Below are 11786 nucleotides of genomic sequence, written 5' to 3' on the forward strand. Positions count from 1 at the left end.
CGCCCCGCCCCGCCCCCGCCGTGGCTTTCGGGGATCTTACCCGTACCAGGCACTGAACTCGGGGCGCACAGGCAGTGAAAGCGCGGAGTCCTAACCACTGGACCGCCAGGGAAGTCCTGCAAGTTCGTCTTGAAAGAAGGAAGCCTAAAAGGAAATTAAGACGGACCCCTTGCTTTGCCCACACTCAGAACGGGGAAGAGGTCCTGGTGGCCCCCAGCCCCGCGCAGTTCTCCCCAAAGGCAAGTGGGAGGTGATATCGGGGAAGCAGAGCGTAGTTGGTGCCCAGGGCACTCACCCTTCTCGAAGGTGGACGCACGTTTGATGGGGGTGCAGCTGGCAGCAGGGGGCTGCTGGGAGCCGGCCTTCCACGGGGACAGGGGGTCGCTTCCCCCCAGCCCCTGCCTGGTGCTGGAGGGGAGTTCCGGTCCCTTCCCAGGCCCAGGTGTCCTAGCAGGGTGGCTGGAGCCTGGCTGGTATCGCAGGCCCGGTCCCACCCAGGCAGTGGCCTGGAGGCTGCAGCCAGAGCCCCACCCGGGGCCGGAGGTGCTGGGGTCAGGGAGTCTTCGGATGGAGAAAACCTGCTCTCCCGAGGTAAGTGGGCTGAAAAAAATAAAAATAAAACACACACACAGCTGCTGAGACTGGCCCAGATTCTGCTCTGACGGTCGGCCTCAGTCCTGGGGGAGCTTCTTGGGGCAGTTTTAGCTTCATTCTCAGCAAAGGAGAGACAAGACACAGTTCAGAAATGAGTGTACAGCACCATAACTGTCACAGGAAACGGCTGCAAATGACCGTGACATTATATCATATTTTCATCTTTCATTCTTCTTTTTATTTTGTTTTTCATTGTGCAACCAAAAATGGTAAGATTTCAGCTGGTACTGAATACATGTTACTTAGGAGGACTACCTCAAAAAAACAAAAACAAAAACCCAAAAAACTTTTAAAACAAACCCGTACAGGATGACAGGTCAACGCTGAAGATTTTGTGAAATAACCAGATTTGCAGTGAATGGGAAGCCCCATTATATTCTTACCCTTTTTCAATTAAATTTTAAACATGCTGTAGCAAATATGTCTGTTCCCCTTAGGTGGGCGTTTTGTTTCAGGGTTCCTTTCTGCTGCCTGAGAGTGCTTTAGTCTGCCAGAATCTCCCCTGAGAGAGAAGGAGCTCTTAATGTGGAATATTAATTCCTCTGCCTATTATATGCATAAACCCAGGCCTACCTCTGTCCCCAGGGCATCAGAAATTGCTTTTGTGCACCGTTTGGTGAGGCCTTTGCATCCAGAAACAAAGAAAAGTGGAAGAAGAAAACAAAAACAATGCCCCGAAGAAATAAGAGCGTGACGTCCAAAGACCTATAAAGCACTGAGTTTCAAGTCACTGATTTTCAAAAATAGTTCAAGCACAGACTTTAGACTCACACTGCTTTGTGCCAGCCCTCACCTGACCACTTGCTACATGCGTGTCCTTGGACAGATATTTAACCTCTGGTGCCTTGATTTACCCATTTGTAAAATGGGCACAATAATTGACTTCATAAGGCTTCACGGCAATGTGTGAGAATTTAATAAAATAATCCATGTAAAATGTGACACAATGCTTGGCACTTGGTTAGAACTCAATAAATAGTGAGCTATTACTTTTTACATAACAGTAACAAATTACATAATAAATTATTAGCTTATTATAATTACTATCATGTTATTACAAAGTCTCATTCTTTTCTCCTCCAATTTGGGCTTCCACCTTAATGCAAAACATGCTATAGTGGCTTTATTCCTAATTATTTGAATTTGCTGCCAGTGGTTCCCAATCACCCAGGGAGATTACAAAGGGACTGATGCCTGGGTCTCACCCACAGGGATTCTGATTTAACTGATCTGGGGTGTGGCCTGGGCTTTGGAAATTTTGAAAGCTCCCCAGGTGATTCTAATGTACAGCCAAGTTTGGAAACCAGCACTTTTTGGCGTTGTCCTAATCAAAAAGGCAAGCAGATGTTTATAGTTCAAATAAAGTTAAAGCAGTCTGTATCCTGAGCTAATAATTTGACTCAGTTTGCTGCATTAGACATTCAGATCAGCCAATCGACTGACATATATTCACTGAATTTATAAGCTTTGACCGAATTGACCAATTAATTTGGTTAAAAAGTTTGATTCATTAAAATCACATGGCCACAGCCTCAAGTAAATTGAATTTGTTGGAAATCAGCTATGATTGTTTAGGTATTTGGAAGTTTTTAGATTGTACATTACCACAGAAGTTCACCTTATTTAATTCCATTCTGTACATTTGCTAAGAAACTGGATATTAAATAAAAATGCTGATAGTTTTGGACTGATCTGACCAATCCATTCAGTAAAAAATTTGATTTCTCAAAGTCCTATAGCTACAGGCTAATGGAAATTGAATTTGTTGGGGACCAACTAGGATTTTAAGTGTAATTGGGAATATAAACTACTACAGGAGTACACATTATTTAATTCCATCCTGCACACTTGCTAACCAGCGGGTTAAATCAAAATGCTAATAGTTCGGATGAGATTAATGTTCTCTTATCCCTTTGATCTTGTCCTGGGGACTTTTTTTTTTTTTTTTTTGAGGTACGCGGGCCTCTCACTGCTGTGGCCTCTCCCGTTGTGGAGCACAGGCTCCAGACGCGCAGGCTCAGCGGCCATGGCTTACGGGCCCAGCCGCTCCACGGCACATGGGATCTTCCCGGACTGGGGCACGAACCCGTGTTCCCTGCATCGGCAGGCGGACTCTCAACCACTGCGCCACCAGGGAAGCTCTGTCCCGGGGACTTTTGACAGCATGTAGGTTGCTATCAGATTTGGACACCACTGTCTGTGTATAATTAGCCTCTTGAAAAAATTAATGAGCGTGTTCATCCACGTAGCGCTTCGGTCATAGTGATCCATCAGATGAATCATGAGTGAGGTAGCACTGACAGCCTCTGTCAACTTCCTGTCAACATTTTCTGTTGGAGGCACAAAATGCTAGATCAGAAAAAGTCCCTGAACCTTGTTCCCCAGAAGTTCTGGATCTGGTCATGGACCTGAGGCATCACAAGCTACTTTTTTTTTTTTTTGGCTGCGCCGAGAGGCTTGCAGGATCTTAGTTCCTGGACCAGGGATTGAACCCGGGCCCCGCAGTGAAAGCACCCAGTCCTAACCACTGGACCACCGGGGAAATCCTATCACAAGCTACTTGAAGCAGCTGGGCACAGCAGACCTTCCTGGGATGTATCCCTAACTGGACAAAACAAAATTCAACCACCGCTTGTCTCCAAGTGTTTATGTTTAAAACATAAAACAGTTATCAAGTTGAAAATCAGGCAATTTTACGTGGATGGGCTCCTTCCCCCACTGCAGTACAAGTTATTTATTAATTTGGGTATTTATTTGTAAGGGGCAAAGAAATAACATCATAAGAAAATACAGGGGATAAGAACAGTATTTTAGGGACTTCCCTGGTGGCACAGAGGACAAGACTGCGTGCTCCCGATGCAGGTGGCTGGGGTTCAATCCCTGGTCAGGGAACTAGATCCCACATGCATGCTGCAAGTAAGAGTTCACATGCCACAACTAAGGAGCCCATGTGCTGCAACTAAGACCCGGAGCAACCAATTAAATAATTTTTTTTTGTTTAAAAAGGAATGGTATTTTAAAGTTTCCCTTCTGATTATTTTATGAAAAAAGGAATTTTGACTAAAGATTGGATAAGAAAATTAGCTTATAATGGTCGAAAGTGTAGGAAGGTAATGAATATTTAGTAAGTGCCTATTCTGTGCTAGGCTCTTTCTTTGCATAATTTCCTTTAATCCTTACAATATCTCCTCAAAATAGAATCAATCCCAATTCACAGATAGGGTAATTGATGAAGTTACTTAAGGCTGCACAGTGTGAAGTCATTAAAATGGGGTTTGAACCCAAGTCAGTCTACCCCAGACCCCATAAGCTATTCACTACATGTCAGGGTGGTCAACTGTCCTGGTTTGCCCGGAACATGGGACTCAGTTTTAAAACCATGACAGTCCCCAGAAAACCAGGACAAGTTGGTTACTCTACTTGGTAACCAGAGGTTACTGCTCCCTTAGCCAGCCAACCGGATTCCAGGCCCCAGGTCTGCCCCTGGTGGGAAGGATGGGAGGCCTGAATCCCTCACTCATTTCAGAAAATAAAATATCCAACCATATTACATTCCCACTGGAGAAAGCAAGTTAATGGCACATCCGACCAAATTACTACATCCTTTGATCATGTAGGTCAAGCACTGGCAAACTTTTCCCCTGAAGGGCCATTTTTAATTTTGCGGGTCACAGGGTCTCTGTCACAATTACTCAACTGGGTCCTTATAGTGGGACGCAGCCATGGACAATACAGAAATGAAGGGGTGGGCTGTGTTCCAAGAAAATTTTCATTACCAAAACTGGAGGTGGGCTGGATTTGGCCCGTGGATAGTTTGCCAAACCCTGATGTAGTTTATTAATAACGAATCCTTTGCATAGATAATTCAATTTGAAGGCGAATTTATTCCTAGAAGTTACTTTCATTAGGGGTAGGGCCGGTGGGCAGTTGGAAGCTGTCTTTTGGACTAACCTATTCATCAGTTAGTCGTGCCTACTGTTTTGGGGCCATGGAATTTGACTTTTCTAATCCTACTCAAAAGTCACACAGCGTGTGGGTGTGTGAAGGCGGCAGTATGGTATCTCCCATCACAAATTTACATCCCCTTCCTTGTCTGTTGGGAGATATTTGTCGCATTATTTCTCCACTGTCTTTTCAGCTTCTACTTCCAAACATCATTTAAAAAGTAATCCCTACTGCACTCTCCATCATATTAAGATATATTCATTTGCTTCAATGTAGCATTTTCTTTATTGTGTGCTGGAAAGATATTCCTAGCTTTTTCTATACTGAAAAGCAATGCCCCTTTAGCACTGGGGCAGCCTCTACCATCCCAACTTTCATTCACGCACGCCTTCATCCACTCACTGGGTACCTACTCTTCGAGGGGGAGGGGGAGGGGCCACTCAAGACCTTGTGCCCATAAACTGGGAGATTGGGATTGACACATACACACTACTATGTATAAAATAGATAACTACTAAGGACCTACTGTATGGCACAGGGAACCCTACTCAATACTCTGTAATGGCCTATAAGGGAAAAGAATCTAAAAAAGAGTGGGTATATGGATTTGTATAACAGATTCACATTGCTGTACACCTGAAATTAACAGAAGATTGTAAATCAATTACACCCCAATAAAAATTTTAAAAAAACCTTATGCCCCCATCACAGATCTGCCCCCAAGAGAAGATACAAAGCAACATAGTCTTAAGTGCAAAAGGAGCAGTGGGCGTGGCTTAAGGGGATGGGGGAGGTGGGAGGGGAAGGAAATGCAAATTTGGAAGGAAACTAGCAAATGGTAAGGCTTGGGCTCAGGATTTATAAGCCAAGCACAGAGGGAGATAATAAATAGATTAGCTCAGGAATAGAAGAGGTGCTCAGCAGTTGGAGACGGCAAGGGGTCATAGGGAGGGCACAGTTGCTGAAGCAAGCAGAAGCCACTGTACGTTCTGAAGCAGGAGATGGGCAGGGTGTGCTGCTGGTTTCCAGCGCTGCTGGAGTTGGGAGGCTGGGTCAGAGTGTGGCAGTTGAAATGGACGGTAAGGGACAGGGCCCACAAAAATTCCACAGGAATCAAGAGGATGACATTTGTGTCCCTAATTCCAGAAAACACGGGAAGAGGTGATGCTCATTTAATGACGACGACTTCAGGTTTCAAAAACTTCAGGTATTTTCATACTCCTTGAATCAAGATGTTCCCTGGGCACGCAGGTGAGAAATCAGGGTTACCTGTGCAGATTTTATGTGGAATGCCCTACAGAGGTGATAACTGAACCAGGCAAGGAGTCTCCTCTGCTTTTTTTTGTTATTCATTTGCTTAATGATCGCTGCCTAAACCCTTTCATGTTTGGCTGAAGAGAAGCATATTAGAACCAGTGTTTCTTCCAACTTACTCTGAATGCCCAATGCACAAACTCCCAGACAACATCCACGTCGGACACGTCTCTACGAACCATAGGTTTTGAGTTAACCTGTAAACTGCGCAGATTACCAGCTCTGGCAAGGTGGGGTTCTGACCACTGGTTTTCATTGCTGGGGGCACTGCTCATCCTGGCCGTCTTGCCCACACCACAGTAGTCACTGAATTTGTGATGGGTAAGCTTGCACTTGACTTAGGAGAACTGAATCAAACTGCGTATGACTCTCAAAGCAAATCATTTTAGAAAGGTATTGCAACAACTAAGAATACATCAACACATATTAGATAAATATTTAGATAATGCATGCAAGAAATGAGGCACTATTTTGGTTTGATGATAAAATCAACTATTCCCCTGAACACATTTCATAATTGTATAATTGATCAATTTAACCCACTGACTTCAATTTCCTAACCTTACACTTGTAAGGAAGGCATTAATATTGAAGATTATCATGATATCCAGGAGAGGAAAATACTGTAATAAATAATTTAGCTTCTTTATGCTTCAGTTGCTTTCCTAAATTACTTATGAAACAGCAACAAATACTAGTGGTGCTATTGGGAAAGTTGACATTATCCATTTCTTATTTAACAACGGAGTCATTAAAAAAGAGAGAGAGAGGGAGAGGGAGGCTGGGAGTGAGAAACTCATTATTGTATTAAAATACAGATTCTGGTATCTTGAGAAGCTGCATGTTTGGTTTGGCTGAAGGATATCAAAAGCCACTAAGCCAGAGAATGACATTTGTTGTAGCCAAAGTAAACAATTTTTATTTCTGTTTTCCATATGCAAGCATATGAGTAGAACATAGCACATTTCATATTTGTACATTTTGGGAAAACATGTAAAATTATAATCATCATAATATAAAACATGTCCCTTATGCTACTGAATGTTTCCTCACTGCTTTGGGAACACCGCATGGGCAGATAGTATAGAAATTCGTGATCCCGTGAAGTTTCAGTACTACTATGAACTGTGTATGGGCTGGACAGAAAGACTCGCACCGGAACTGTCTCAGTTCTGTGAAAATTTATTTTATAACCTGTTTCCAGAAGCTGTGATTCAAATATCATAATAACTTATCCAATATAACCCTCATTGCCAGGAAAAGTTCCCTTGAGCCTCACTGAGATTTTTTTTTTCTGATCTCACGAGGGATGAAAATGTTTTCCACTCTCCATAAACTCCAAGATTTTCCCTCTCTCTCCAAAAGAGAGTCATTTCGAGGCAGAATCCCTACCCCAAGACATAAACGTGATCAAATGCATGCCTTTCCAGCGAGGCTTTGCCCAAAAGTTCAGACAAATTGGAGTCCTTTTTATGAAATATCGTTTCTTTACACCCTAACAGTTATGCCTGCCAGACAACATGTTTGCAATAACCTTCACAAACTTCCATAATTTGAGAAATCAATTGTGGGTGTTAAGACTGAAAACAGAAGAAATTAATGAAAAGAAGTTATTGACAATGTAAATTGGGAATTCCCTGGCAGTCCAGCAGTTAAGGCTCGGCGCTTTCACTGCCAGGGCACAGGTTCAATACCTGGTCAGAGAACTAAGATCCCGCAAGCAGCACGGTGCAGCCAAAATAAATTAAAAATGTAAATAAAGTCTTCAACAGTGCTCAGCCTATGGTATGTGCTCAATGAATATTAGTTATATAATTTTATTATTCAGGAATATGCACATTTAATGACAAATGGTAGCATATACATACACACTTAAAATGTATACACCGGGCTTCCTTGGTGGCGCAGTGGTTGGGAGTCCGCCTGCCAATGCAGGGGACACGGGTTCAAGCCCTGGTCTAGGAAGATCCCACATGCAGAGAAACTAAGCCCGTGCGCCACAACTACTAAGCCTGCGCTCTGGAGCCCCCGAGCTACAACTACTGAGCCCGTGTGTCACAACTACTGAAGCCTGCGCGCCTAGAGCCTGTGCTCCGCAATAAGAGAAGCCATTGCAGTGAGAAGCCTGCGCACCGCAACCAAGAGTAGCCCCTGCTCGCCACAACTAGAGAAAGCCCGCGCACAGCAATGAAGACACAATGCAGCCAAAAATAAAAATAAATAAAATAAATTTATTTTAAAAAATGTATACACCAATTTATGTATATAAGGGGTATGTATAAACAGAGAAGTGTCCAGCTTTTCTAATTGTCAGAAATAATCTTTGCTTGTGAATTAATTCATTGCTGTTTGCTGTTTATTTGTTCTTTTGTTGAGAGTTGGAAAGGAGAGCACTGGCAGAGGTGTGAAATGGCTCAGTTATTTTAGTGAATTATTAACCCTGAAGCCTCACCATAATTATTCTAATCTCAGCATTGAAGCAACTTTGGCCATTGATGAAATGCCTAATCAATGAATTAAAATCACAAAACACACTGCACGGTGCCACCTTTATCACAGATCATAGGAGGTTAGAATGGGAAGGGCAGTCAGGTGTCATCCGGTGCAGTGCCCTCGTTTTACAAGTGAGGACACTGCAGCCCAAAGATTGCCAGGGCCCAAGGCAAATGTCAGAGGGGTCATTTCAAGACTGGACTTTTACTTCCACATCCAGGCTCTGTCCTGTCTCATTATCTGGAAGGCTTTTTCTCCTCTGAAAAAACAAGTCTGTCTGATTACACCGTGTGAAGCCTAAGCCTCTCAAATGCAGAAAAGAGGGATTACGATTCTAAGATGATGAACTGAAGGGGCCCCAGCAAGCCTCCCCTCAACCTCCCCTTTCCTGCTCTGCTGTTGTACATACACAAACATATACAGGTGCCAAGTAACACCACCTCATTTTAGAATTAAAAAGTCTGCTGTTTTGTTTTCCAAGTATATTTTTAAATGAAGTCTTTGAAAATAAGTCACAGGAATCTCTTATATCTAGACAGCATTGTTGGTGAGAATTGGTTATTGATGAGTTCAAGAAATCCCTTGTCTCTGATTCTGATGTTCAGAATGGATGGTCCAGTTAGGCAAATTTGCCTGAAACCACACCTACAGAACCTGGAGAACAGGCTGGAGGCTCCTGAACTCAGGCTTCTGGTCTCCTCTATGCTGTATCTCCAGCACTAAATGCAGTGCCTTTGTACATCGTAGGTGCTCCATGAAGTTTGTTGGATAAATTAATGAAAGAATAATAAGCAAATTAAATGTCCGTTTCTCCAAAGTTTCCATGGGAATCGAAGAGAACCTTAATCTGGAGAAAGGCATTGGTGCTTTCTAAATTATGTCTCCCAAACCATCTGGCTACACTGGCGAGGCCAAAAAACCAACCAACCAAACAGAAACCCAAACGCCCTTTAAACTTTTCCATCTACCTCTGGTAGCCACTGCAATGCAGCCAAAAATAAATAAATTAATTAATTAATTAAAGGAAAAAAAACAACCAAAAAACCTTCCACCGTGTCATTCCACCTTCAGTTTTGAATTCTAGAAAGACGGATCTGTGTGTTCCTGAGCCAGGAAGACAGTGTGCCGTGGGTCTCTTACACGGCAGCTGTATTTCACAAAAGACAAGTGCTTTTTACCTGGTTTTGCCGGTGGCATTTAAAAATCTGCACTGGACTTTGCCACATCCATTTTTCTATCCCCAAAGCACCGCTGTGAGTTGATGGGAAGGAAAAACATTAACTTCACTTCAGCCTAAAGAGAGGTCAGTGACATGTCCGGAATCACACGGGGACTCAGAGTGCCTGCCTGGGTGGTTCCTGAATCAGTTTGAAGGTTGGCTATTTAAACAGCAGGAGATATTTATTCATTTTGGAAGTCTCTTAGTCTGTGTTTCTAAATGGTTGACATGTAGATGAAGGGGGGAAATCATTGTCTACTCACTGCTCCCAAGACACCGAAGTGAAAATAAAACTATTCAGAAAAGTTTGTAGAAAACTTATCTCATGATAAATCTACAGTTGGGTTATTAGGAAGCTAGAAAAGTCTATTTGAAAGATAGCTTCAGCTTTTGAAGTGGAATTCATGGAGCAGGTCAGGGCCCTCATGACTGTCCCACCCCCATCCCAACTGCGAGAAAAATGCCCCTGAGTGGCAAGACCAACACCTAAGCCCACTTGACATTTTAAAATTTTTCTTGGGACTTCCCTGGTGGCGCAATGGTTAAGAATCCGCCTGCCAATGCAGGGGACACGGATTCGATCCCTAGTCTGGGAAGATTCCACATGCCGTGTAGCAACTAAGCCTGTGTGCCACAACTACTTAGCCTGCGCTCTAGAGCCCGTGAGCCACAACTACTGAGCCCACATGCCACAACTGCCGAAGCCCACGTGCCTAGAGCCCATGCTCCGCAACAAGAGAAGCCACCACAATGAGAAGCCCGCGCACAGCAATGAAGACCCAACACGGCCAAAAAATAAATTAACTAATTAATTTTTTTTTAATTTAAATAAAATAAAACACTTAAAAAATTCGTACGTTTGGGTGAAAGCTGACTTTCCAAATAGCCACTTTTTTTCTGTCTTTACCTAGATGCTTGTACTGGAGACAAAATGGTAGAGGCTGAAGGGAGTACAGTGGGTGAGTGAACAAGCTTCTTCCATGCTACCCTTACGCCAGCTAATGTTATTAATCAATGCACGGCAATGATTGGTGCTAAACGAAAAGTTTCCCCTTTTTAGGTTCGGCTGTGGTTGAAGCTCATATTTTCTGCGATTCAATAGAATAATCGTAGGAGTTGGCTGGAACCACCTTGGTTCTTCCAGTTCTCTTGCCCCTGCTTCATGCTTTGCACGTGAAACAATTCTAGTTCCTTTAAGAATCCAATCTCCTTCTAGTTCCCTTTTCATCCAGTTGTGTGACTCCTCTCCATGCCTGCTGTGTGTTTTCTGATTATGTTCTCTTGGGGAGTTTGGAAATTTACCCACACTCCAAAACAAAAACAAAACAGCTCACACACACATCCCCAGAGTAACAGGAGGACTGGCCCACCTACCCCAGTCAGCCTGTATCGTTGATTGCATATGTATTTGTACATGTGGTCATCTGTAGGTTTCTTTGGCCACTTTATTGAGCTAATTAAATTCTAAGATAGTCTAAAGTTTACCAAATTGACCAGAAAACTCTTAGCCACCTAATATGGCAATGAAATGAAGATACATCTTTCAAGAAGACATTGGCTGTGACAATGACTAGAGAAGAAAGAAAATCCCTAAATTCTTGACAACTTGGCAATTTCATGTTGCCCACTGTGGTATATCACTTTCTGCTGACGATAATCACAAGAGCTGGTCCTACTGGATGTAAAAAAGGAAACTTAAGAAGAAGGAGAGGGGCTTCCCTGGTGGCGCAGTGGTTAAGAATCTGCCTGCAAATGCAGGGGGCACGGGTTCTCTCCCTGGTCCGGGAAGATCCCACATGCCACAGGAGCAACTAAGCCCGTGCGCCACAACTGCTGAGCCTGTGCTCTAGAGCTCACAAGCCACAACTACTGACCCCTCGTGCCTAAAGCCTGTGCTCCACAACAAGAGAAGCCACCGCAGTGAGAAGCCCGTGCACCACAACGAAGAGTAGCCCCTGCTCGCCGCAACTAGAGGAAGCCCGCGCGCAGCAACGAAGACCCAACGCAGCCAAAAATAAACAAATAAAATAAATAAATTTTAAAAAAAGAAGAAGGAAGACTTTCTTTACGAGTTGAAAGTAAAAGAAGCTAGGCTGATATTAGCATCTATAGATTTTAGATATGAAGAATTATAGACAGTGGTTTCAGTTATTAAAAAGCA

The sequence above is a fragment of the Lipotes vexillifer genome, unplaced genomic scaffold (assembly GCF_000442215.2).
Source record: "Lipotes vexillifer unplaced genomic scaffold, Lipotes_vexillifer_v1.1 scaffold543, whole genome shotgun sequence".
Classification (NCBI taxonomy): domain Eukaryota; kingdom Metazoa; phylum Chordata; class Mammalia; order Artiodactyla; family Lipotidae; genus Lipotes; species Lipotes vexillifer.